We start from the raw sequence: 27,484 nt of genomic DNA, 5'->3' as shown, positions 1-27,484 counted from the left end.
CGTTCCATGCTCTTAATTATTACTCGCGGGAATAGTTCGTTTTTTTCGCGCAAGGCAAGTTGAATTTGTTCAACTTTCACGGAAAACGCGATTTACGCACGTTCGCAGCCCGTTTCACGTCATTCACATCGCCTGCTGCGAGTTTGGGTCTATTTCGTTGCATTGACTTTGTATGTAATTTACTCACACAAATAACTTAATTCGCGTGGAAACCCCTAATAGTGCCTGTACTTTCCCTGGATGTGACAAGGTAGGAAACAATAAATGTTGCGATATGAGGTGCAAATTATAAGTAACAATTGCTTATTTAGAACCACTCTACTGGTAATACTGATGCGTGCTGTATTTTACTGCTTTCAACTAAATGAACTGAAAAGTGTGTGGCACTATAGCATCAGCATGTGCCACTTGTGCCATTTATTTAAGAAAATTCAAAACACCATTTGTGCAGAGGTCGACAAAATGTATAAAACAATATCTAAATGATCATAACAATCAAATATTAGTTTTATATGGGCTCTAATTTTCAAAAACAGATGCCTATTATTGAGAAAACAATACGTTTTATTTTATTTGCAACATTATTTTCAAACAGTGAGAAGGTAATTTTTTTTTATTACAAATATTTGTAGATGTTATTCATTTACTTCATATTTATGTTAATCACAATTGAATCAGCTTACTGTTAATAAAAACTTCAAAAGATGGTGCCGACGTTTCAGAGGCAGTCACGTGACTTTAACTAGACGCCATTGCGCGCTTGTGGCGTTGTTTATAATCGCGAAGTTTATCTTATTTTTATCAATAGGAGCGAGAGATTTAGTTGTGTTGTGGCGTTGAATGATGAAAAAAAATGGAGACTTGCCAGTGCGCTAAAACCTGTCCACCGCTGTAAAAAAAGAAAAGTAAGTTGACCAGCCAGGCAGCCACAAGGAAACAAGGAAGGAAACCTGCATCTCAGGTACGCTCACGCACGCGCACACACAAAAAGATTTTCTCAAACACATTTTGCTTTCACGTGTAACATCAAATACCTTTTCGCAAACTTTTTCAAATGAGTACAGTTTTCAGTCATTACAGATACACAAACGTTAGTTTTTATCGTGGGAATTTCACACTGTTGTGATTTCTACCCATATATAACCTTTAAAAAGGTTTTCATTTCGTCATATATCGTTTTCTTGGCGTTACTTACATTTATTTTCTAATTGTTGCCTGATCCAAATATTGTATGCATAGTTAATAGGCTACAGTACCTTGAAAAGCTGTCATTTACACATTTTCTTAGTGCAGTACCATATTTGTCCCAAATTAAGTTGTGGAGACACCAGCCTCATCAGCAGTAGTGAAAGATATTTGTTTCTGTAATAAAAGTTTGTGTTGTTGAGTGATCTTGCATTATTAATGAAGTTCTTTATGGAAAACTGAGAGTCATGTTGCAGTGGCCTACAGCGTGTTGTTTTGATGACCTGCTAAAGCCACAGCATCTATTGTAATGGAGCAGCAGGTGGCCTATGTACATGCTCTTTGTTTTTTGTGAACTTGAGCTGCTTCGGTACATTAGCCATAGTCCCAAGGGATGGCTGATGAGATGCAGATTGTTATTGCCTGGTTTCATCTTGAACTTCTAAGTCTTTCTTACAAATGAGCGATACCTGGATGTAATGCCTAGTAGTATAAAGGCTAGTTTTTGCTGATAGCCATGACCTTGCTATTCTGTATGGTGTTATTGTACTTTCTATGCTAATGATATAAAAATGATTCAGGTATAAGCTAAATGTACAATTTGATTTGATTTAAGCCTTAGCTGTCGGTCCCCTTTTTGGGGGGATGGTATTTAAAGGTGATTTCAACCTTTAAATAAGTGTAACTCTGAAACGCCTTGGCCTAGATCAGGGGTTGTCAACCTTTGCGACCAAAAGAGACATTTTGGACCCTCTCCCACCAAATAAAAATTGTTAGGAGCCGCAAAATATATATGTAACCTTTAAATTACTATAACACAGGTTGTTATTCATGTAGGGTAGTAGTTACAGGGGTGTAGATTACGAGGGGGAGGTGGGCGCGGGGGACGTGTTCCCCCCACTTTTTATAAAAGTAAATTTTAAATTTTAAAGTAAAGCACTTTTTCATTGGACAAATGAATTGGACAAATGAATTGGACAAATGTTCTCGACATGTTGAGGTTTCAATGGAGCGATGTATATAAACGCAGAATGATTTAAAATTCATAAAGACAAGACAGTTTATATATGATGTTTACGTTTCTATGACAATCAGTCACTCAGTTTCTCACGTCACTACACGCCCAGGTCGCACCCGCGGTCCCGCGCTGTATCCATCATTCATAGAGGTCGAGATGAGTTCAAAGCAGCAAAAACTCTTCACTCCTTTTTTAAGAAAAAGTCGAGCAGCGTAAATTGGCATGTGGTGTACGAATAGTGTTGCACAATGTTGAGTGACTCTGCCTATTGCTCTTGTTGAATATTAGCAAGTTTTGTTGTTCATTATATGGAGAAAAAAAAGCTGACTGGACAAACATGCACTTATTTTCAGTGTATTCTCTTTGTAACTCTTTTGTAACGTCAACATCTATGAATGTTATCATAACCCTTCAAATAAGAAAAAATAATATGTTGAACTGAGATTTTGCAGCGTTTGCAGCATTGCGACATGTTTAACTCAATTCTGCAATTTTACATAATGTATTTCAATCAAGTTGCAAATATTGACGATCTTAATTTAGGATGCTCTGTCAGCTTTCCTGCAGCTCAGTGGTATGAGCATTGCGTTAACAAAGGTTTAATCCCAGGGGATTGCAGATACCCATGTAAAATGTGTAGGATAATGCAATCTTAGTCGCTTTGGATAAGAGCGTCTTCCAAATGAATAAATATAAATGTCATTATTGCACTAATTTTACGTTTTTATATGTTGTCATTAATGAACATGAAACAGACAGCCTAGATTTGTTAAGGCAGAATCAGGATGACACACAAGAAAAACAAATTTCACAGGTGAGAAGAACTGATAGAGGTATAACTGGCATACAGGTATAACACTAGACATTCTGTCCCCCCACCACTTTTGAAATGATGGCTACGCCCCTGGATGTAAGCAATTTGCAACGTTTTGTCCCGGCAAGAATTGGGAGTGTTGCCTGGCAATAGGAGAGTAGCGTTGCGGTGTTGCATAAACATTATGAAAAGCGTGCTAGCCAGACAGGACTTAAACTATATAGTTAAAGACCTTAAAGTTTGGTTTAAAGATGAAAAACATACCAATCAGAATGTTTTCTCACCATTCCATTTCTAACACACCAATACAGTGTTCGGTGCTGTCTCACATCGGTCAAAGCAGAAATAAAACCGCTGCTCTTTGTATGTTTTTTTTTTTCTGTCATTTCTGGCCGCGCTCATATGCACATTGCATTCACTTATTTGAATAAAATATCTGAAAAAGAAAATGCATTTACCCAGCCAGGGTGTAACGGCTGTATGCTTTTTCAGATATTTTTTGAAGAAATCGGAACAGAAGTGGTCAAAAGTGGACAAAATAGACGGATTACAGCAGCAGGTGTAAACGGTATGTGCCTCTTTCGTCCACTTGTGATCCGATCGACCAAAACGCATCTTAATGCAAGGCATAAACAGGGCTTAAAAGACTGCAGGGAGCCGCAGCAGAGGGGCAGAAAAGCCACATGCGGCTCGAGAGCCACGGGTTACCGACCACTGGTCTAGACGCCTAATCATTTTTTGTAAATTACATAAATACATTGTCTGGGTCAAAATGATCAATTTTTCTTTTATGCCCAGAATCATTAGGATTTTAAGTAAAGATGAAGATATTTTGTAAATGTTCTACCTTGAATATATCAAAACTTTATTTCTGTGAGTGGATCACATATTGAAAAATGAGGGTTCTGTGATACGTTAACCACAATACCATCAATGGGCCGAAACAGATACTGAAAATTTAGAATGCACTTGGTCAAAAGCTGATACCAAAAACTACTTTAAAAACTTTTGAAATAGTTTTTATTTAATTGTTTTAATTTCACACACTTATATCACAAAAATGAATGTATAATTTTTCCTTGGTCTTTGCAACACAATCAAATAATCAATACGCGTGAAGGCAGCGGCGCTGGCGCTGGGTATTTCGGCTTTTATTTCAGCCTATTTCTTTTTCCAGACGAAACCGATAATGGCATTTTTGGCCCAAAAAATTAGGCAGCCAAATTTTCGGTGCAAAACTAGGTAAACATTTAAATGAACACTTTCACTATGTTTGTTCTATAAGAAATCTGAAAAAGAATTTGAAAACCAGAGCCTAATAGCTTTCCAACGATATAGATTGTCAAGATTTCTTTTCAGTTTTATGTTTAAAAATTAAAGTTATGAATAGGCCTATGTAACTTTCACATTCATAACAAATGGTCCCATCTGTGGTACAGGTGACGTTTAAATGAACACTTTTACAATGAATGTCACATTGCAAATTGGAAAAAGAATTTGAAAACTAGAACTTATATAGGTTGTCAAGATTTTTCTTATTTTTACTCTATTAGAGTTTTGAATATGTAATACACATTTATAACCTGAAGGTCAAGGTCAATATTAAAAATAAATCAAAATTACTTTCACTGCATTTGTCCTATTAAAAAAAGGCTTTGACCATTCCAACAATATAATAGTTTGTTAAGATTTGTTTAGGTTTTGAATAGGATATTAGTATTTTGAATATGCTACACTTCTATTCATAACAAATTGGTCCACCTAAAGGTCAAGGTCAAAATATTAAACAAAACAAAATAACAAAATAACGAGGGCTCTTCCTGGCTCAAAGGCCTACCGTACCTTTAAGTGGCTTAATCAAAGTGACTTTGACATTTTAAAATTTCTTATAAAATTAGATGAAGATTATTTATTAAGTTTTATAAAACATTACTTTTATTCAGCCAAACATCAAATAAAGCTTTTTTATCATTTTCAACTAGTTTCAGCCAACAATAGGCAACTGAATTAACCAGTCTTACTAAATAAGCGATTAAACAGGAGAAGAACGTTTGTTGATCGGTATTATTTATTGTTATAGTTGCAGTTGATATGTTTTGTAAATATAGTTTGTGTTTTTTGTCTCAAAACAATTAAAACTTAATTTGTGGAAATTATTCAACATTTTACTATGGGTGATTTGTATGTTATTTTGCTTTAAATACAAAATTCATAAATTAATTTTTATAAAAAATAAATGTATTTGATGTTTCATTTATTGTTCACTGCTAACTATTATAATGTTTAATTTCTATATACAAACCTGGAAGCAATGTCTGGATTAATAAACATTAAGTTTATTTAATGACAGTTAAACAATAATTTTGTATCATTAACACATTACAAGTATTTATTGACATTAAAACAGTGCCGTTTCATAAATTACTTCCAGGTTGAGGTCTGAATTAGGTGAAGTATATCCGCTTGGGCTTCGAGTGGAGGAGACTTATTTCCGCTTTTAAGCCCCATCGGCTGCAGCCAGCCCCTATTGAAACAAACAGCCGTTAAACACACTTAGCTCTTGTTCTGCAACTCTTTTTAGCGCCACAGTGTGCTGATAACGAAACAGCGCCTCCACTGTGTTGTAATGCAGCAACTGCAGTTACAAATGACAGTCTGTTAAATGCACACAGCATTTCTTGTGAAGACCCTCTACATAATTTTGGCGAGAGTCTGAGGCGGCACAACATTTGACAGAGGCGCCTCCAATTTCTCTATGCAGGAAAAATCCTGTCAAGATTTTTTTACTTAGTTTTAGAAGATAATATTAGTGTTTTTTCTTTGTAATAACACTTTCAGGTGACATTTTAATGAACACTTTTACAAAGTTTGTCCTATCGCAAATCTGATTTTTTTTTTTTTTTAAATATAGACTTGGAGCTTTCTAACGATATAAAGGTTGTCAGGGTTCTTTTATATTTGGCATAGGATGTTAGCAGTTAATAGAAAAAAATTTGTTGTGTCCCACCTGTGGATCACTGTTGAGGGGTTTTAGTATCTTGGATAAAACCAAATCATAGCTCATTACTGCAGATCCCTGCAACCCATCATGATGATGATGATTTATATCATTTTTCTGAAACATTTTCTTATATCACGGATTGTTGAAATGAATTTACCTTTTGAGCTATAACCACAAAGAAATTTTCAATTTTAGTAACCTTCAAAAATTGCTGCAACATTATTGCTGCACTGAATGTCTTTTCAGGAAAATTTTGTGTCCTCGACTGCCCAGTTCTGTTCAGCTCAAACACAACGGAAAGGCACAAAGGGATCTTGGGTCAATGTTCATTTTTCAAAACATCAAAGCCTCATCTGTATTACTCATCTATGATCAGACAGCATCCATCCACATGCAGATTATCTTTCTGAACTTGAGCAGATTTGTAATTAAAGACAATGCTGTATGATAATGGCCACTCAGACAGGCAGTGTATCAAAGATATAGTGACTTGAACCTGTTGCATGTCTTGCTTTAAGTGGCAGTGTGTGATCACCTCCATTACTGCAGGCTGTTGTGCTGCAGAGGCCCTGGGGCAGACAAACAGCTTTAGATAGGGCCGGCTGAAGGATTGCTATTTAACCGATAGAACACTGGATAGAACAGGGAAAAGACTCCAGCTGAGCCTCCTCTGCCTTAGGCTCTGTCACAAAGTTCAAATCATTTTTGTGATTCGAGAGAGAAGAGAGAGGGAACTATCTGCTAGACCCTTATCGATAAATTTTAGCCGATGTGACAGGTGTATTTCTTCTCTTTCTCACAGCACAACTGAGCACAAGCTCAATTTCACATTTTAGGTTTCTGTTCAGTGCTGTCCTGACATCTGCCTTAAATTTAAACATCTGATTTATTTTAAGAAGAGGGAAAGTAGGACAGGTATATATAATCATGGGTTTCGGGAAAGTGCTCTTACCGTTATTTAGGAAAATGTTTGAACTTGTTTCTGCCTGTGATAATGAGTCAAACATTGAAAATGAAACTTGATGATGCAGGCTTCTATGGTATTTTGCATATAAACCACCTCAGCAATTACATATATTTATAGCAAGCTAGTTATATTTTATCATTAGGCATACGCAAGCCTTTAATTTCCTTAATGTATTTTTACTAGTGGTGGGCCGTTAACGGCGTTAACGTGCTGCGTTAACGTGAGACTCTTATCGCGCGTTAAAAAAATTGTCGCCGTTAATCTATTCTCAAAGTTGGGTTGGGAGCTGGGTCTATACAACGCAAACTATGATGACTTTCATCTGATATTTTAGCGCGGATGTATACCTAGCTGAATTGCACTGTACCGGGCGACAACGAGATTTTTCAACTCGCGTGATTCGCGCAATTCGCGTGATTCGCGCCGCCTCATCATCTCATGACCAGGGCTTCATTCGCGCCGCAAGTAGGTCTATCGCATCTTTGCATTGACTTAACATGTAAATCACTCGCGCTTGATGCGCCATTCGCGTTTGGTCTGAACGCAACATAACGTTACTGTAAAATTACCACATCAAACCTGACGTGCTAACATGGATGCAGCTTTGAAGCTGCCGGGTTGCTTCAGGGAAAAATTATTTTTTAGAAGCTTCCCAATGGAAACATCGACATGACTAAGGTTGTTTGCATCTTGTGCAATGCGGAATTGGTTTTAAAAAAAAACTTTCTCTCAACAGGTAGTGGTCTAGCTTGAGTTGAAACCAGTAAATTTGTATTGGCACCTAATGTATTATGGCTCCTGTATGACATATCGCTTGTTGCTCCCTAACTCTTTGTAAGTTGCTTTGGATAAAAGCGTCTGCTAAATGACTAAATGTAAATGTACTGTAGGAGCTCTTCCAGTCTCAAGTACCACCTAAACGCAAAGCATCCCTTAACTAATGCGGAAGTAAACACAAGTACATCTTATTGAACATAATTTATTTTCATCACCAATTATCATAGTAGATCAGCTTTCTCAAGCAGATTGTGATGCATTTTGGAAACAGGAGATGAGCCCCTGGTCTAATGCGCCACCTGGCTTGAGACACCCGTTCTCAAAGACTTTTATTCTTTATTTGGGTAGCACACATATTCTGAATGCCTTCGGCAGAATTCAAATGAGTCAAGATTAATCTAGATTAAAAAAAAAAATCTATGCCCACCACTAATTTTTACATGTTATAAAATGAAAGTTTTGACTTTTGAGTGACATGATAATATAAATGACACCTGCACTTTTGAGATCTCACTAGATTTTCTCTTACATTTAAGCATTGTTGGTACACAAAGGATTTTTCATTTTTCTTTGAAGATTGAGAGAAAAGTACTGTGGTTGCCAGACTGACGGCATTTTTGTAAAAGCAATCCTCTCATCAGTCAGAGAATTGCTAAAGCCACTCATAAAAAACTGTAAATCTAGAACGGTCTTTGAAAAGACTTAACTCATTTTATTTTGGAAGATGAATTTCTCTGGATTTTGAAACATTGCACTATGTTATGTGCTGCGTCAATAGGACTTATAAGAAACTGACTGTAAAAATTATCATAACTTTGTACTCACCCTATTCCTGAAAACAAGTAATTATCATGCCAGTAACTATCATCAACAGGAACATAACAAACCTGACTTTAACCACAGTTCTTCTGAAGTTAGCACAAACATCATATGTCATGAATTGACCTGGTTATCAAGGCAGGAGAACCCAATTGCAGGCAGACGATGGTGAAGGGGTTTAAACAAGATTTATTAAAACAAAACAAAGACCCACAATGGGAAAACAAGACAAGATAAACAATCAATGAAAACTAGGACACTGACTAACTAAACGAAGAAAACAACACACTTGACATAAACTACACTGACTTACTTGGAGATGAAACAAAGGCTAGGGTGACAGGCAAGGCAAGACAAGGCAAACAAACTCACACGCAAAAGGTATGTACAACAGAGTGCAAAGTACATGCTACAGGGTACAAGGTACAACATACAATGAACGAGCACAGGAAAATAGACACGAGGGTTATTTAAAGGGGAACAAACACAGGATAATTGACAAGGACCAGGTGTAGGGGATGAAACACTGATGGGAAAGCTAACGAGACGAAAAGGGCGGGAAACACAGACGAGACTGAGAGTGAGAGAGTAAAAGGATCCCTAAGGCCCAACCGCTCTCTCCACAAAGATCCTTAGACTATGTCCTGGCTCTGCCCCAAGACCAAGAATAGACAAGACAAGATGGCGGAACCATGACATCATATGTAAGAGAAGTTTGCCCATAGACTGTATCAAATGTGGACGTAGGTTTGCGAAGAGTAAAAATGAAGCCTAATGTAGGCGGAGCCGGTCGTTGCCATCTTGTCATAACGACATCCCTTGCTCTCCCGGATGATCAAAAATGGGCAAAGAGGCAGGACCTGGTGAAGCTGACGTGCCTGGTTGCTGAAACAAACAATGCCCGGTAAGCTCAACGTATTGGCGGTTGACATTTAAACGTTACAGCGGTTTACAGCTTACTCTTGAGGTAAACTACCTGAAGCTACATAATAAATGTGCATGTGACACCTGTCACTCAAGTGGCCACGCTCTTAATAAAGCTTAATATGATCTAAATGGTGCCCTGCGATGGGTTGGCACTCCATCCAGGGTGTATCCTGCCTTGATGCCCGATGACTCCTGAGATAGGCGCAGGCTCCCCGTGACCCGAGGTAGTTCGGATAAGCGGTAGAAAATGGATGGATGGATGGATCTAAATGGATGAGTTATTCAGATTGCCCCTTGGTATTGCCACGTCACAGCTAAGTCTCACTTAATTTGACAACAAGAGCAACAACAAAGAGAGTGGTATAAAAATGCAATTTTTAATTTAATTACCAGTTTCTGTCAAAAATGGAAAATTCTATCATTATTTACTCACCATCTTGTCAACACAAAAGAATACATTTAATGTTGGTATCCAAAAACGGTATTGACTTGCATTAGTTTTGTGTCCCAATATCATCAACAGTCTTCAAAATATCTTATTTTCTGTTCCACACAAAACTCAGATATTAATTGTGATTGTGTGCTGTGCATTGTTTGCCGTATCATTTTGTTGTCATCTATACGTGATGTGATGTATATGTAACTTCAAGAACACTTTTTTGAGGCACTGTGCTCATTTGAAACAGGATATGTTGAAAGAAATGAACAATGGGTTGATGTTTGTTTCTCTCCCCAAGGACTTTCAGGGGTATTCCTAGGCCTATGTAGGGGCATCAATCCTTTCACTTGCCATGCTGTGCAATTCACCTTTGTTTTACCTGATTTTCTTTTTCTTACTTTTCCATGGAAATGCATTTCCACATCTGTGGTATTACAATGTCGAGCATAAAAAACAAGTTTTGGGGTTGCAATACAAAAACATTCCCTTTGCGTTTGTTGGTGTAATTAAGATGCATATAAAACACTTCAGAATATCTTCAGTTTAGTCTGTTTGGGAAAACATTTACTAGGCAAGACCCAATGCGCTATTAACAGAATTTAAATGAATAGTGTCTTCATCAGTATTCCTATCACAGCAATCAATGGAATTTTAAAGCAGGACACAGGTTTTAATTAACCTATGCAAATGAATTGTATGCGCACAATTTATATTAGTTTAAATAACAGAGCTTGTTCCTCTTGATAAGGATTAGGGTTTTTATTTAAAAAAGTGCTCTCATACTTACAACCCTCTCTCTCAGTCTGTTGAGAGAACATTGACATTGTAAGATGTTCTGTGCTTTGTAGTCAAAAGTGTTTACCATTCAGCAGAGTTTAATTGGAACAGCTTAGTCAGGTAGCACAGAAGTGGAGATAAGAACAATGGAACAAGATGTGTTTATGTTTAAATGCGCTTGCAAGGTCTCTGCCCTTCTGTGGTATTTTAGTTTCAACTTAACATTTCACCAAAATGTTCAACTAGACTAAAGTAGGTCCAGTCTTTGTCTTGTGTGTGGTGTTGGTTTTCAAACAATGCTTGTGTAAGTCGTTCTGAGGCTTCCATACACTGCGAAATGATTGATCATGTTCTGCTGGAAGCAACTGTTGTTAGCATCTAGCGGTAATCTTGCGAATCAAAACCAATGGCTCACTCCACCACTCGTCCCGGTCTTTCGATGCTTTATGGTGGCTAAGATGTCATCATGTTTTCGCTTCTCTGCCGAAGTAGGTAACTTATTTACGTTACATTATATTTACGTTATTTTTATTTTAGGAGTTTTTCCGTTTAGGGCTAGTGTAGAAACCACAGTTCCATGTTAAGTGACCCACGGTGTAAGTTGATAGAAATGGCTCATTCTAATGGAATAAAATAAAAACATAACGCTTCATTATTTGAGGTCTGTATACACCTCTGAACACATAGTTTTCTTTCATCATATCGAGCAACACTTGATGTTTTAGAGAACCGGGGTTACAAACCGTAACCAATTGTTATGTATATTATATTGCATTTATCTCAATAGATCCTCAAAAAAAATGCGTATTGGACCTTCAATGTTCTGTGTCATTACTGTCACCAAATAGGATCTCAAAAGTTAAGATATTCAAAACAGGTTTCGATTGGTTGGCAAACAGATAGTCCTACCCCAGATAGGCCATATAAAATGGTGTCACATACTGTAATAGCTATCTGAATAGTAATGTAGACACAGTTTAATACTGAAGCATGGATTCAGTATTCATGGTTTTCAAAGATAAATGCTGTGAGAAAAATCACCTTTTTTGTATATGCAGTTAATTATCTATTTTATATTTACTTGTGTTAGTAATTGGCCAGAATGTATTTTCTCATTTGTTTGTGCTGTGTGCAGATCTTTAAGAGATCTTTGGGGACTGCAGTGTCTTTGAAACTGCTGGTAAATGTGGTGGCTAATCCCAGAGCATCTAAACAATTAGCTGGGTCTAGGTAAACATGGTTATTAAATCAGGCAGCTGTCCGTACGCTCTGTGTCTGTTTAGGGATTTCATCTCAATCCTGGTTCTTTACCATCGTCCTTTTCTCTTAGGACTGGAAAATGAAGATAATAGCTTGTGAGAATTAAAGTATCTATATTATCACAACATGGTAACAATTTATTCTCTCATACACTGAATTTACTGTAATCTAAGATACATTTATCAAATTTAATTATGTGCTATATATTTTCGCCCAACAATTTTCAGCTCCTTTGCTTAATGCATTGTTAGAATATCAATGACATCTACATCTACTACTACACACACTCCATTTAGTGAAACAGTGCCAATGCCATTGTAAACTTTTATTATGGGTGTAGCGACGAGTCGATGACGTCGACGTCAAAATTTCGTCGACGAAATATTTTTGCGTCGACGCTTCGCAGCAGCACGCCAAACACACGTGGGAGACCAAAACATGGGTATCTAAATACTTCAAAATTAGTCCCAAACGTAAAGGTGTCGTTATTTGCGCTCTTTGCCAAATGGAGTTGGCATACCACGCCAGCACAACAGCAATGTTCGAGCATCTCTAACGGAAGCACCCCATTGTCACTCGTGAAGGAGACAATAACAAGTAAGTACTAACGTTGGCTAAATTAATTACATGTTTGTGTAGTGTAGCAGGAGCTCTACGCACTTCGGTGGTCCTAGCAACTATCTTAGCTCTCCGTGCAGTTTTTTTTTTTTTTTTCGTGCAGTTTGTTCGTGCTAGGTAGCTACTGGCGCCTAGACCGCTGTGTTTAGCTAACGTTAGTTATCATCTAATGTTGGCTTGAATGGAAGCTAGCTTACGGCTGCAGAACACCGCTATGTATAGTAGCTGAAGTTAGCTAACGTTAGCTACTAACCTAGCACGAACAAACTGCACAGAGAGCTAAGATACGTTGGTTAATTGGTTAGCCAAGCACCACCAAATTGCACAGCTGCTAGATAGCCACGTTAGCATTCAAATAAACTGATCATAGCATAGCACTACAATGAGATTAAGAGTAGATTTAAAATACCCCACAGTCATAGCTGTTGTTCTAATATGCATTGTGTAGTAGAGTAGGCGGGGCGAGACCGTGGTTCGAGTCCGTTGAGTAATTGTGAATTAGCGCCAGCTGTGCGCACACCGGGCTCGAATCACGTAGGAGATTGGAAGCATATAAAAGGAACGAGCGACCGGACCGTCGAGGAGAGAGGACCGGGCCCGAACATATGTTAAGTTTATATTTATGTTCTTGTGTTTTGTATTTATGTTTTGTTCGCCGGCGGTCGGCCGTGAGGGGCCGCCGGCTTTTATTATTTATATTAAATGTTTAAACGTTTGCCGGTTCCTGACTCCTTCCTTCCTTTTAATGAACCTTATTACACATTGCTTTCGTGTTTTCTAGGAAAAAGCAAAGAACCTCGGTGTCCTGTCCTGAGAAAGAGATGCAATGCAACCAAAATATACGCAAAAACAGGAATTTTAGATTGTGTAGTTGAACTACAACTTTCTATTTTTTTGAACAAGAGAGTTATGCTGGTACTGTAAAGAGTTAACAGGCTGGTCTTTCATTTTGTATAACAGTAAAATAATTGTATTTATTTTATTTTGTGTAAAGAAGAATATTTTTTACTGTGCATAACTGTTGTTTAATAAAGTATATTATTAAGATTTTTGGGGTATTTATTTGAGATACATTATGGTTTTTACTAATCGAGCAACAGAAAAATAAGCGTTAGATTAATCGTTAAATAATCGTTTACCCCCAGCCCTAGCTTTTATCCTGTTGAGAATACAGTGTTCGATAAAATAGCTTTGTATGTGCAGGGCTCACAGTAATAAGAGTACTCTCCGTCCAACTTGCCACTATTTTCAAGGTTCCATTTGCCTTTTTCTAATAAAAGCTCTATAGTGCCTACTGTGAATAAACATTACCCTGGTGTTTCAGAGGATACTGGTCTAAAATGAAAGAAAAACAGCTGGATACGGCAATACCAGTAGATCAGTAATTTACACTTTCGCTCCTGCATGGGCATCATTATAGGTTGCAACATGTCAGCATGCAGTCCATCCTGAATTCATCTCTCACCAGAGAGAACCTCTGGAGAAAAATGACCAGGTTTGAGAATTATTGTGTGTGAGTGTGTATCCGTAGCAATTACTGTTTTTGATTTTTTTCTGTGGATTGCAAGGCTTGAAGCCGGACAGTAATAATAATAATTCCGGGCCTTTACAAATTTTCCTCCTCCCATTTTAGCCAAAGCAACAATCCTTCCAAAAAGAGTCACAGGTTATTCCTTAGCAACAGTGTGGTTTAATGCACTTCCCGATGGAAATCATTTTGACAATCTGTTGTTCGAAAGAATAGTCACAAAAACGCGTTTTCAATCTCTGGGCTTTCAATTAAGATGAGAAGAAGTCAAGTGTAAGATGCTATCTAGATTGCTTTGTTTTGTTCAGGGGGTGAGAAAAAGAGGAAGCTAAGTGTTGTGTGTAGCTGCCCGGTTTGATTTCTGTGGGCAAATCTTTGGCTTCAATTCCATTTCCTATTCTACAAATTCCTGCTGTTGGAGATTCACTTTCACTAGAAATTGCAACAAAAGCCCTGAAGTATCCATAGATCAATGGAATTGCTACATTTTACGTTGCACTATAGTTTTGAGCAGGTTTCTGATATTGGTTTTGGTTTCAAAACCCTCTCATCTGTTCCTGTTGTGCGAGAAACAGAAATGTAATAAGACATTGAATAATGGAACAGACCAAATAAATACAGTGGAATACTAACAACGGGGAGTTAAATTTAGATTTTTATTAATATTGTATTTTTTGCAATATTTCTCATCTGCCTTATAGTGCATTATTGATATAAATGGTGGGTTAAAGACAGAATAGCATACATAGACTTTCTTAAAAATCTATTGGTGTATTCCAATGAAATGTGTGCCTGTTATCATTTAGGATGGGTGTGAAAACTGCAGTTTCAGAGTTGTTCAAGGATTAGAGAGGTTGATACGTGTTAAATCCACCCCTAGGCATAACGACTGGATGAGAGTCAGACTGTACCATTGTAATCAGTACAATTGTGGAATCAGGTAGAATGGGGTGGTTGGTTCTCTGTGTGATGTGTGCTTTGTTACCTACAGACATTTAAGACCTTAATATGAGGATAATGTAAGCGTTAATATAAGACAAAAACAAGGTGCCTCCAGTGGAGAGTCATGATAAACGATATTCTATGTTGATGTATGTGTGCTGCTCCTGATGGAAGACAAAGATGGTGTATTATTTTCCTTTAAAGGTGCAGCGGTAAATTTTTTTGTCCATTTCTGGGTCTGAAATCACTGGACGTGATGTTCTGAAGTCAGTAGTGTCTCATAATTATTCATGAGACTGTCTGTTCAGGCACATCCTCTCAATGTCCACCTTGGTTATGGCTGTATCAAAAATGATTACAATTGCAATGCACATTCGCATAATGTATCATTCAGAAGCAAAGTGCAAATGCAATCAGCTCTGTTTATTTGTACATTTAAATAACAGATACAAATGACCATGATTGCCTTGTGAGCTTGCAAAATATATTTGTTTCATGCAAATATGAATCGTGGTGTGCATTTTTATGATGATTGATGCTATTTTGATTCTGTTTGCTGGCTAAAAGTGGCTTAACTGCAGATTAATGCTTTCATTGTCGCCTTTCTGTACATTTTTTCCCTTAAAATGACAAACAAAACATTTCAATATTGCGATTTAACAATTAATCGCGATAAATTGCATAGAGAATAAAAGTTTGTTTACATGATAGGTCTATACGCTGTGCATATTTATGTAGTTTCAGAAAAGACATAGGCCTACGTGTACACATGTACAATATAAACTCAGCAAAAAATGAAACGTCCTCTGACTTTCAACTGTTTTTACTTTCAGTAAACTTAATATGTGTAAATATTTGTATGAACACTAAAAGAGTCTACACCATAAGACATAAACTAAAAATGTTTCACAGACATGTGACTAACAGAAATAGAATAATGTGTCCCTGAATGAAGGTAGGCTCAAAATCAAAAGTACCAGTCAGTATCTGGTGTGGCCACCAGCTGCTTGAAGTACTGCAGTGCATCTCCTCCTCATGGACTGGATCAGATTTCTCAGTTCTTGCTGTGAGATGTTATCCCACTCTTCCACCAAGGCATTTGCAAGTTCCTGGACATTTCTGGGGGGAATGGCCCTAGCCCTCACCCTGCGATCCAACAGGTCCAAAACATGCTCAATGGGATTGAGATTCGGGCTCTTCGCTAGCCATGGCAGAACACTGACATTGCTGTCATGTAGAAACTCACGCCCAGAACGAGCAGTATGGCTGGTGGCATTGTCCTGCTGGAGGATCATGTCCGGATAAGCATGCATAAAGGTTACCACATGAGGGAGGAGGATGTCTTCCCTGTACCGCAAGGCATTGAGATTGCCTACAATGACAACAAGCTCAGTCCGATGGTGATGTGATATACCGCCCCAAACCATGACGGACCCCCCACCTCCAAATCGATCCCGCTCCAGGGTACAGGCCTCGGTGTAACGCTCATTCCTTCGACGATAAACACGAATCCGTCCATCACCCCTGGTGAGACAAAACCGTGACTCATCAGTGAAGAGCACTTTTTGCCACTCCTGTCTGGTCCAGCGAAGGTGGGTTTGTGCCCATAGGCGGCGTTGTTGCTGGTGATGTCTGGAAAGGACCCTCAGTCCAGCCTCTCTCAGCCTATTGCGGACAGTCTGAGCACTGATGGAGGGATTGTGTGTTCCTGGTGTGACTCGGGCAGTTGTTGTGGCCATCCTGTACCTGTCACGAAGGTGTGATATTCGGATGTACCGATCCTGTGCAGGTGTTGTTACACGTGGTCTTCCACTGCGTGGATGATCAGCTGTCCTTCCTGTCTCCCTGTAGCGCTGTTTTAGGCGTCTCACAGTGCAGACATGGCAATTTATTGCCCTAGCCACATCAGCAGTCCTCATGCCTCCCTGCAGCATGCCTAATGCACGTTCACGCATATGAGCAGGGACCCTGGGCATCTTTCTTTGGGTGTTTTTCACAGTCGGTAGACAAGTCTCTTTAGTGTCCTGCGTTTTTAGAACTGTGACCTTAAATGCCTACTCTCTGTAAGCTGTTAAGGTCTTAAAGACCATTCCACAGGTGCATGTTAATTAATTGATTATGGTTTATTGAACATGCATGGAAAACATTGTTTAAACCCTTTACATTGAAGATCTGTAAAGTCATTTGGATTTTTACAACATTATTGTTGAAATACACAGTCCTGAAAAAGGGACGTTTTTTTTTGGTGAGTTTATATTTAGGAAATATACTGCGCATTCTACTGTGCATTCCAATTAATATCAATCAAACTGCAGTTTTTTATTTTAGCCATAATAACAAAAAAACACAGCTAACACAATAAAAACGTGATAACTTAATAAAAAACATTTTTTACATTTTTTTTAAAACTGAGTTATCTCATTTTGTTACCAAACTCTTCAGCCTGCCTTCGATAAGAGATTTCTTTAGTTGACTATTAGTTGTTCATTTAGGCCATTAGTCGACTATTCGCATGTTTATGATATTAATTGAAATTATAATATACATGGGTATATACAATATACAAGATATACAAGATATGTTCTATAACATTGCTTACATTGTTCTAAATTACAAAACCATTATTATGAGCCTTTAAAATATAAATGATGTGTTCAAGCGCATGCATAATGCAATCCGCTGTGACACAGTCACAAGTTATGATTATACGTCTCAATATAATATTTCTCTATTGAACTAGTGAAAATTGAAAAAGAGATAGACTAAATATCAATTTTAGGCAAACAAACAAAAACGGCAAACTAAAATATTAGTGCAAAAAGTAAAAAGGCCTATGGGTTGAGGATTGCATATTCCTCATTTTTTGCCACCATGTTATTCCTACACCCTTGGACAAATAAACATTTAAACATACTCATAATAGCAATCCTTTATCCAAGATAACGTTACTGTTGGAGCGAACGGCTATTTAAAGCGACTAAGGGGGTGAGAATACACTTTTAAAATTATATGCAGAAAATCGACTAATACAAATTTGTTACAATAAGTGTCTTCTAGTCGAATAAGAATAATCGACTGAAAGGGGGCAGCCCTTTATACATGTATGTGAATGTGTTTATAGCCTAAATTAGGTATCCCACAATACTTAATATTATATTGAACCGTTCGGTACGAGCTCCACTGTTCAATATGTGTAAGTGAATTGCGTTTTTTCAGCTTTTGCTTTTAAATTATTTCCGTGCACTCAATTACACTCTGAACTGGCTCAGTCCGTGTTTGTCTGTATCTAATACTGAGGGGTGGTCAGGTGGTGAAGCGAGGCTCCCTGCAACACGAGAAGCAATGTACTGTTGAGAGACATGGCTGGCTTTACTGTATGCCCGTCATACTAATGTGTGAATCTCCGAATTTGACACATCAAGAATGTATTTTTACACTGTTTACGCACGCTCGCATTGCTCTCACCCAGCACATGCAGAAAGAGCGTCTGCGGCAGCATGCCAAAGTCTTTTTGCTTTGAGTTACTGTAACATTGTAAATGTATATGATGTTGAACATATTACTATGAAGGTCCTTTTGGATGCGTCAATGTTTCCTATATCCTCCAAGCTTTTCTCCTAGTGAAAGTTTCCTCTGCGCAGTCATTCAAAAGTTAGTGCACGCCATCAGTACAGCTTCGTTGGCATGCAACACGCACTACTGAGCAAACATTTACAATGTGTTCCTCTTGTGAACAAATGAGTGAGACTAATGATACGGAGCCCCTGCGTATCACTCTTGTCCTTTTAACACTGACCCAATTTTACTTTTCCCACAACTTAGCAGATGGAGCAAGCTTTGGCTACAATTAAGGATAATAAGGAGCATTAATTAGAACAGAAATGATGAGGAACTCATTAGTCTGATATGGAGGAGAGAGAGAGAGGCAATTGAAGTCCTGATGATAAACAGTGCTGAGGAAGGGGAAGCATTTTCACTGGAGCAGCTAAATTGACTGAGGAGAGGAGACACTTTAGTTTTTGATGATTTTTCATTGAAATAACATGATTGCTGAGTTTAGCGATATTAAGTCATTAGTTCAGCAAAGTAATTTATACAGTGTTGTTGATGAGTATTTAGGAATTCATCGCTGTAGTACTATAGTCCCAGTCAGTGCTAAATGAGTCATTGGTGAGATATGAACATTCTGCAAAACATGTCTATATTATAGACATTAAGGATTGTATTTTAAAATAATGACTTCCTCCGACTCTAAATCAGGTTCATATATCTGTGATTGTTGTTTAATTAATTTCCATCTTCTTGGCTGCTATTTGCAGGTGTTTTTATATTAGGCTAATCTGGTTGGCATGACTAAAATAATATTTTCCAATTGTTGGACATACGGCAACCCATATTTCCAGCCTACGCCAGCGTTTTTAACAATATCACCAAACTTTAATTGCTCACAGTACATTTTCTGTAAAGAATATATGGACAAACAATATGTCCAATGAAAGAACAGATTCTCTGCTTTTAAACAAAAGAAACCGTATTCTTCTATCTTCATTTTTTCTTTTTTATCACTCCTTAGATGTGGGTAGGTTGCTTCAAAAATGCATCACTTTGATTAAACAGCTGAGATAATTAACGTTTTTTGTCAAAGATTCCGCCCAAATTACACTCCGAACAATCAGTAAAAACGAATAAAAAACTTATTTTCTAGGTTCTGGGATTCTGTACTTTTTCCCAAAGGTCCGTTACAGCGGCAGCTGCTGTAGAACAGTACAAGCACTGATTGCCGTAAGAAGTTGTCTTTGGCGGGGAACCGTTTTTTTTAAATGACGAGATATCTCGTCAATGCCGTTAAAAGAGTTAAGGAAAAAATGTTGTCTAGATTTATCGCTGTTGTTGTTGTTATTTGATACTTCCATTAGTGCATGCACACACTCACACACAAACACACACATTCACACAAATTGTAACGTATTAAGTTAAGCCCTTTTTGGGTGGGACTACTTTTTGTATATGAGATATTTGACAGATTGCTATTTTATTGCTATTGTTGAACATGTTTGTGTTTATCAAGTTTAATTTTATAACACTTTTTACTTTGCATTGTATTAAAGTAGCTGGACAAGAAACACAAAAGACGAAAAACACATGTTGAATAATTTAAAAAAGTTGGTTAAGGTTTGTCATTCACAAATGTTCACAGTTCTTTGTTTTTGGCTAGAATAAATATGTTATTGAACTGTTTGTGTGTTCTGTCAGTACCGTTTTGCCAGGTTTCTCTGTGAAATTCCATGTGGTGGTACCCCTGGTATACTATGCAGTTTAAAAACGAAATTAAATTATCATTCGGTCTTTGAATTGGCTAAGAATGGCTCTTTTTTTTTATTTAGTAGCATCACTAGTCTGATATAATGTAGACATTTGTAATTATTGCATAATACCCTGTTCAACATTATGTGGGTCTAAGCAATAATTTTTAAACAGGTGCTTGAATTGTCTTCTGTGTCACAGAGCAAGAGTTTAAACTTTACTGTGTGGATGATTTTCTCTGCCAACAACTCCATGGTTTCAATTGTAGCAGTCAATTTGGCAAACATGGATTTAATTTCAAAGCCAAACACAGCAGCGCTGGTATGGCAGCATTTCAGCTTTTAAAGCAAATTAAATGGGATCACAGAACCATAGCTGCAGCTCCTTTCTGTAAATTGAGCGTGAGTATTGAACATGATGATAACAAATATCATGTTAACAGACAGTGTAGTGCAGTAAGCATAAATGTTTTTTTACTCATATATTTAAAGAATTCAAAGTCAAATATGGACACATGTACATTGTAACAAGTTTTTGCAGCATTATTACTGTAAAACGAAGAAATCCTTACTGTAAAATGAAGAAATCCTTACCTTATCTACAAAGCATCGTGGGAAAATTTTGGTGGCGGGAAAATTCTACAGTAAATTTTATGCTGCGAATAATTATAAAGTAATTTTTAACATTTTTTTTATCAGTACAAATCTGAAGAGACTCCACATCTTGACTTCAGCAAAGTTACTTTTATCATTATTTTTTATCATTTTTTGTTGCTATTATTGTTCATTTAATGCAGTTTCTTCTTGTCAAGTTAACTGTGTGATGTATCTTTAAGAGTGTGCAGGCTGCTGCGAGAGTTAGAGAGAAAGAGGAGATGGACCTCAGCTTGTAACCTAGCCTGTGCATATTATTACAAAAATAAACGTTTTGCACATATAATGAGATATTTTCTTAGCTTGCAAGATTATATTGATAACATCTTAAGTTTGGCGAAGGAATTATGCTGTTGGATAAAAACAAACCGGATTACATTACAGTCTACTGCAATATAAAAAAATATATAAATATTACTTTTGTTATTTTAATCAGGATTAGTGTTAAATAATAGTTCAATTAAATTCATTCTTATTGCCTATGAAGACAAATCATTTATGGGTGATATTGCTGTTATTCCATTAGTAAATCTTCACATTGTTTCTTTAAGTAGCATAAAAATTTTTAATTTTTACAAACTGGGCATAAACGAAACTGAAAAACTCATAACTGAAAAAGTACATTAGTGCAGTTATAATCTCACATTATAATGAAAGTTGACTACATGAAACTCCCAAGCGGTGACTGATCTAATCTTCTGATTGGCCATTATGCTTATGCGCCGTTTATGACAGGTTGTAAGTCTCACCACTGTAACACATGGACAAAAATTATTCACAGTGATCATGTAATAGACACTTTATTCACATTTTTTATTTTATTCATAACCGTTACATCACTTTTAGTTTTAATGTGCCGGGACATTTTTTAATTTTATATAAAATTTTGAGGACAAGTTTTGCCCAAAGCCTTCGTTATTCTGAGACATCGGTTGCTGCAGTTAACTGTGCCCGGCACTGAATCTTATAAAGACTTGTAATGTCTAACCTTTAAAACTTGTTAAAAGTCTTACGTGTTAATGCGTTTTCTTTCAGCTCAGCTCGGCACACTTCAGTATCAGATTCCTTTAAATGGCTACCCACAAACACACAAATTAAACATGCACACCGACACAATTCCTGTTTATTTTTAAACATTGTTTGCACAAGTGATGGCGGTTTACGTGACGCCATGGCTAAAGTTTGTGGACAACATGCAATGTAGTCGGTGCAAAGAGTCCAACCTAGGAAGAGACAGGAGTGGATTTGTTTTATTTTTATTTGGAATGCCTCTCGAAACTATAAGTAAATTGCGCGAATCAATCTCAAGCCGGAGTGCTTTTTCAACCTGGGACAGTACAAGCAGGATTAGCTTCAAAGTTGTTTCTCAAGAGGGATCGAGACCGACTAAACAAGAAAAAACTGCCGTTGTAAGTAATATTTTTCAACAATCTGAATTGACGTAAATGTATTATATATATGTACGAGGAAAACTTTAGCATATGATAGCGAAGGGAGCAAAGTCAGTCACGGACTAAATAGAACATTATAACATTATAACTTGTCAATGACAAGCGCTAAAGAATCCATGTTATTCCGCTGAGATCCGCAGTGGATTCTGTGCACTGCACTTTCTATGTCCGTCCGTCTCGCACACACGCGTCGCACAGCTTCCAAATCATACTCAACTGTGGATAAGCATGAATTGACAAGCTTGACAAATGCGCAGAATGTCATACTGTGGACTCAGCTGTCAACATTTGTCTTGGGAATTTGCTGTATGCGGACAGTGATGGGATGTGTGGACAACCGTGGACCCTCCTGATGACGAAAATTGCGTCAGCAATCATCTATCGGCCCAACCATAATTCTGTTATACTGTACTAGAAGTATACTAGTCGTGAGGGGCTTAGCCTTGGTCCAGGTAGGAGGTGCTCATTAAGGCCATGGCCTTCAAATTGGAAGAAGCAGTTGTATACGACTCGGGTTTTGTCATTGTGTTGTACCATAAGGTGGGGAATGTACCCAGACTCTGTGGAGTTCTCCACCTCTCTCGGTTACAGCTTGGCCACATAACCTGCTTCCTTCAGTCCAGTGATTTCGGCCTGATAAGTGGATGCCTGCTCCGGGTTATTAAGCAAACTCCTAAACTGAGGGAGAGGAGCTTCCTTGGGCATAGTCAAGCATGGCATGCTCTGCTTTTGAAGGAGCGTAGTAGTATTCCACATCGCAACCTCCTCTTCCACCCACACAGTCTGTTCCTGCAGGAGTTTGATGGCTTCTTGACCAAGTTTAGATTGTGTCTCCCCTTTGTCGCTGCGGCAGGGGATTTAATCCATTTGCCATATTCTCTCATAGTCTCTTATGAGCAAACAAGTCTGTGTGTGGGAGTACAGAAGTGAAGAAAGACTGGTATGTGTTCATTCCAAAACAAACTTCATGGGTAGAACCTAGAAGTGTCCATCCCAAATGGGTTTTACTGCTACAGGGACCCCCGGTGGGCCTAATGGAACCGGTGTGATGAGATGTGGACAATTTGATCCGATCAGCCACGCAGGCTGCACTCCATCCATCTGCTGCAAGGGGAAGCCAGCTAGCGGTTTATATCTCTTCTGTAAGGAAGCCACCGAGTAGGTTTGTACAGTAAGGCCTAGTCTCTCTGGTGTAAATGCACGCTTAATGAGGTATTAGTTACATGAGTTACAGGTAGTACTGTGAAGGGGACTGCCGCCTCATGAAGCACCTGCTGATCTTGACTCACGTTTGCAGTATTAGATCCTCTGGCTGCCCCTTACGGTACAGTTGGTGAGCTGCAGTATGGATACGTATCCTTTTTGCAATTGTCACCCTACTGATTTTCAAGAGGACTCTGCGGCTGCCGACAGAACAGTCTGCATATAAAATGCCCTATGTGGTACTCACAAGACACGAGTTCTCCTTGGGTTAAGTCTCAGCACCGGTGTTCAGATCTCGCTTCATGTCTTGTAATATAACTAAGTGTTTTCTGTTGCAAGTCTTGCACAGGGCCTTCAGAGTGCATCTAGCAGCTGGATGATTGGCCACATCTCCAACACCTGTTATTCTGACGAATCCAGTTCTCTTTCTGTTTCTTTGTCAGCTCTTTGAAATTGCAACATCCATTGAGGAAGTGATTTGCATTCTAGGGGCAGTAGGAGCGTGGCTTCCCTGAGTCGCAAAGTCGAGAATGGTGGGGACTGTAATCCTAGATGGGTGGACGTATCTCTTAAGGCTGATCTGGAGCCCATGGGGAAGCTTGCTTTTTGGGTCTGGACACATGGGAACCACATTCTCATTTAGCCACTCCTTCTGATCCCAACTGCTCAAACATATTCACTTAAGAGCTCACATGAAGGGAAAACAGTTTGAATGCTTACACGTTAGCTAGCTTGAGATTGGGGCCTCCAGGACCTCACCGATACTTTGCAGAACCAGATTGTGGGGCTGACCATGCATCTTACATTTACATTTAGGCATTTGGCAGACGCTTTTATCCAAAGCGACTTACATTGCTTTACCCTATACATTTTACATAGGTATTTGCATTCCCCTGGGATCGAACCCACAAACTTGCCCTTTTAATGCAATGCTCTCACCACTGAGCTACAGGAAATCTTCACTAGTGCTTTCATTGTGTCAGTATATGGTCTCATTGAGTTACAGTAGGAGTCTGCCACTAGGAAGGCCTCTTCCAGCTCCAGATGATCAATCAGAATCTGGTACTTGAAGCGCTCACTCGCATCTGCGGGCAGGAGGTTCTCGAAGGCCATGCGTAATCTGGAAAACAGTCTGGGATCAGCTGCTGTCAGGCTTGGGTATGGCGGGCTTGGGGCCTCGATATATCTGCTCTTGGGCGTGCAACATCTCCATTCTAGGCACTACCTGTGGACATGAAGGTGGACTTAGTTCTCTCTCTTTCTGTGGATGATTGTGTCTTTGACTAAGCGACCCTGCACTATACTGTTCTTTATCTGCAGGCTGGACTGTGTAGATGGATGATCTCTGAGGGGGGGTGGCACGATGACTCTCATCCACATGTACCATCCTGGTTGAGAGTGTAAGGTCCTCAAACTGTCCCATCAGCTGCTGTGCTGGGCAGATAGAAGTGAAGGAGTTTCATTAGCATGCACTGCAGAAATTCTCAGTCTATGGGCTGCTTGCGGCACGTGAGTGAGAGGGTCTGTTACTGGTGTCAGTGCTTGATGAGGTGTCTCAATGCAGGAACTAAACTGCTGGATCATTCGGACGTGTAGCTGATGGTGCTCTCCTCATAAGGCCTGATCCGTGAACTTGGTAGTCTGCAAAATGTGCAGGCAGTCTAATTTGTCGTCTGTTCGGACAAAAGGAGGATCTGCCTCAGCATGGCATGTCATCTTTCTACTGTGATTCATCTTATCCAGCTCGAAGGACCATTTGTAATGGGGGGTTCGTTGGTGAATTAATTCCGGAGCTGTGAAACACAGTAGGCAGTCTGTCAGAACTGACGAAGATAGTTTCTTGATGGAAAAGAAGCACTCCACAAGGTTTGGATGCTGTCCGATTAACTGAAGGGCTTGGTGGATATACAGATGCGTTTTTTATGCAATACGTTTAACCAAGAACATACTAAATGATATGAATGTACAAATGTTCCACATTAAACACATATTAAATACTGAACAGTACACAATTACAATATAACAGTATTAAATCACTATATAACAGAGGTATGTATCCTCTAAATGTCTGCAAGGGGGCACTATCGGCACGCAAATGTTGTATGACGGCAACTTGCCTGTCTGAGTGTGGGCACACGTGCATACAAGCATCGCCATATACAGTGCATATACATTAGTAATAATGTACTTCTAAGCATTTTTTACTGCAAACTACACAAAAGCACTTGGGAATGTACAGAATAGAGCATTTAATATCAAAAGATCTATCCTAATCAGTTAATATTTACAGCACAAGATTAAAAACACAATTTCTTCATAATGACAGCAAATATTTCAAGCTATCACTTACTTCACATTCACGCACACTGTAACCTGGTATAGTCTCGAGATCAGTTGTCTTTAAGTGTATCTGAATGGATTAGAGTGCAGTCGCAGAACTTTGCGTCTTCTCACGTGCGCTGTGTAAACTTTCTACAGTCTCTACCTCCGCGTCTCCTGATGACGTTGCTGCCGCGATACATGCTCTGATTGGTCAGTATTATCTGGGGCTATTAAGACAGCCAGGCCTTTTGTACATTAACAGAGGTGTTACTCATTCGTTGATTGGTTTATTGTGTTAAGATAAATATGCATTTAAAATACTACAAATATTAATAATGATGATAAACAAAAAAGCACGTGCGTCATTGAATTCAATTGCTAGACAGCGTGTTCTGGAAATGTTCTCAACCATGCTAATGTCGACAAGAATTTTATTCCAACTTTTTGATGTCTTGTTGTTTTCTCTTCTTTCTAATCTACTTATAGAGTTTTTGGCAGGCAAGAGAAATAGAATCAGCTTGTTCATTCATGTTTTATTTTGCTGATTTGTGGCTGATTTTTGTTAGACGTCTGGCCAACATCTGTTTCTGCAAGCGTTTATTTCTGCAGCGATTTCAGCTGACATCGCAGTCGAAATGCCAAACATTTCTTTTCATTACCTGCTACCCTCTCGGTTTCCCTCTTGCTCTGAAGGAACATGATCGTGTTCTGAAGTTAAATATGGAAAGCATTGATTGTTTTAGATGGTGAAACATCCGAATTAGATTATTTACTTTAGTAGAGGAAAAAAGTAATGTACTGCTGTTCCTGGCAAAAACAAGTGAAGCTGACATTGAGCCAAAAGGCTCTCTACATGATTTTTGCTCGTCGTGTCACTTGGTAAAATCAGATTTACCTTAAAAAGTAGAATCTTGACTGCATTGTAGTGTTTTCATATTTCTGCATTACTTCAGCTAAATTATTACTGAATTATACAGTAATCATGTAATTTGTGGTTGTGAGTACAATGACAAGGATTTGATTAAAATCACTCAAGCAAAGTAATGTCATTCAAAAATGTGGCTCCACACTAAATGTACTCCAAGAATGATTGTACAGATATGGGTTTAGGTTATATATACATTACAAGGAGAAATATTAACAGTGAACTGTAAAGAGTTGGTTTTGGCTTCCATTGAAATAAAAAACAAACCCGAGAGACAATTTTCTTCTGAGGAAATAGGTCACAGATTCAATTACAGTCACTGAAGCGTGCACACAATCTATCATGCCAAATTAAGTGCATTTTAGCAACCTACTTTTCTCTTTGAATTTTATAGACACATTGGCTCTAGTCAAGATTCCACAAAAATAAATTACTGGGTTTGTTTTCCCTTTAATTTATAGCAGTTTTAAATGTTATGCACACTGGCAAATTATTTTCTTTCCAGGAGAAAACAAACTGTTAAATCTGGCTTCTGGGTTTATCTGTTTTAGAAG

General features: G+C 38.3%; 1 long non-coding RNA gene across 3 annotated transcripts in view; it reads left to right on the top strand.

The window, feature by feature from the left end:
- Window positions 1–764: 764 nt before the first annotated feature.
- LOC130428438 (uncharacterized) overlaps window positions 765–27,484 on the top strand; it is a 96,907-nt gene continuing 70,187 nt past the window's right edge. For all 3 annotated transcript variants that reach the window (XR_008907471.1, XR_008907468.1, XR_008907480.1), the window contains exon 1: window positions 765–961. This is a non-coding gene — a long non-coding RNA (uncharacterized LOC130428438). The remainder of the gene's footprint in view (window positions 962–27,484) is intronic.

Source organism: Triplophysa dalaica, chromosome 1 (genome assembly GCF_015846415.1).
Source record: "Triplophysa dalaica isolate WHDGS20190420 chromosome 1, ASM1584641v1, whole genome shotgun sequence".
NCBI lineage: Eukaryota > Metazoa > Chordata > Actinopteri > Cypriniformes > Nemacheilidae > Triplophysa > Triplophysa dalaica.
Note: the sequence above shows the minus strand (reverse complement) of the source record. Positions and strands in the feature narration are given on the sequence as shown.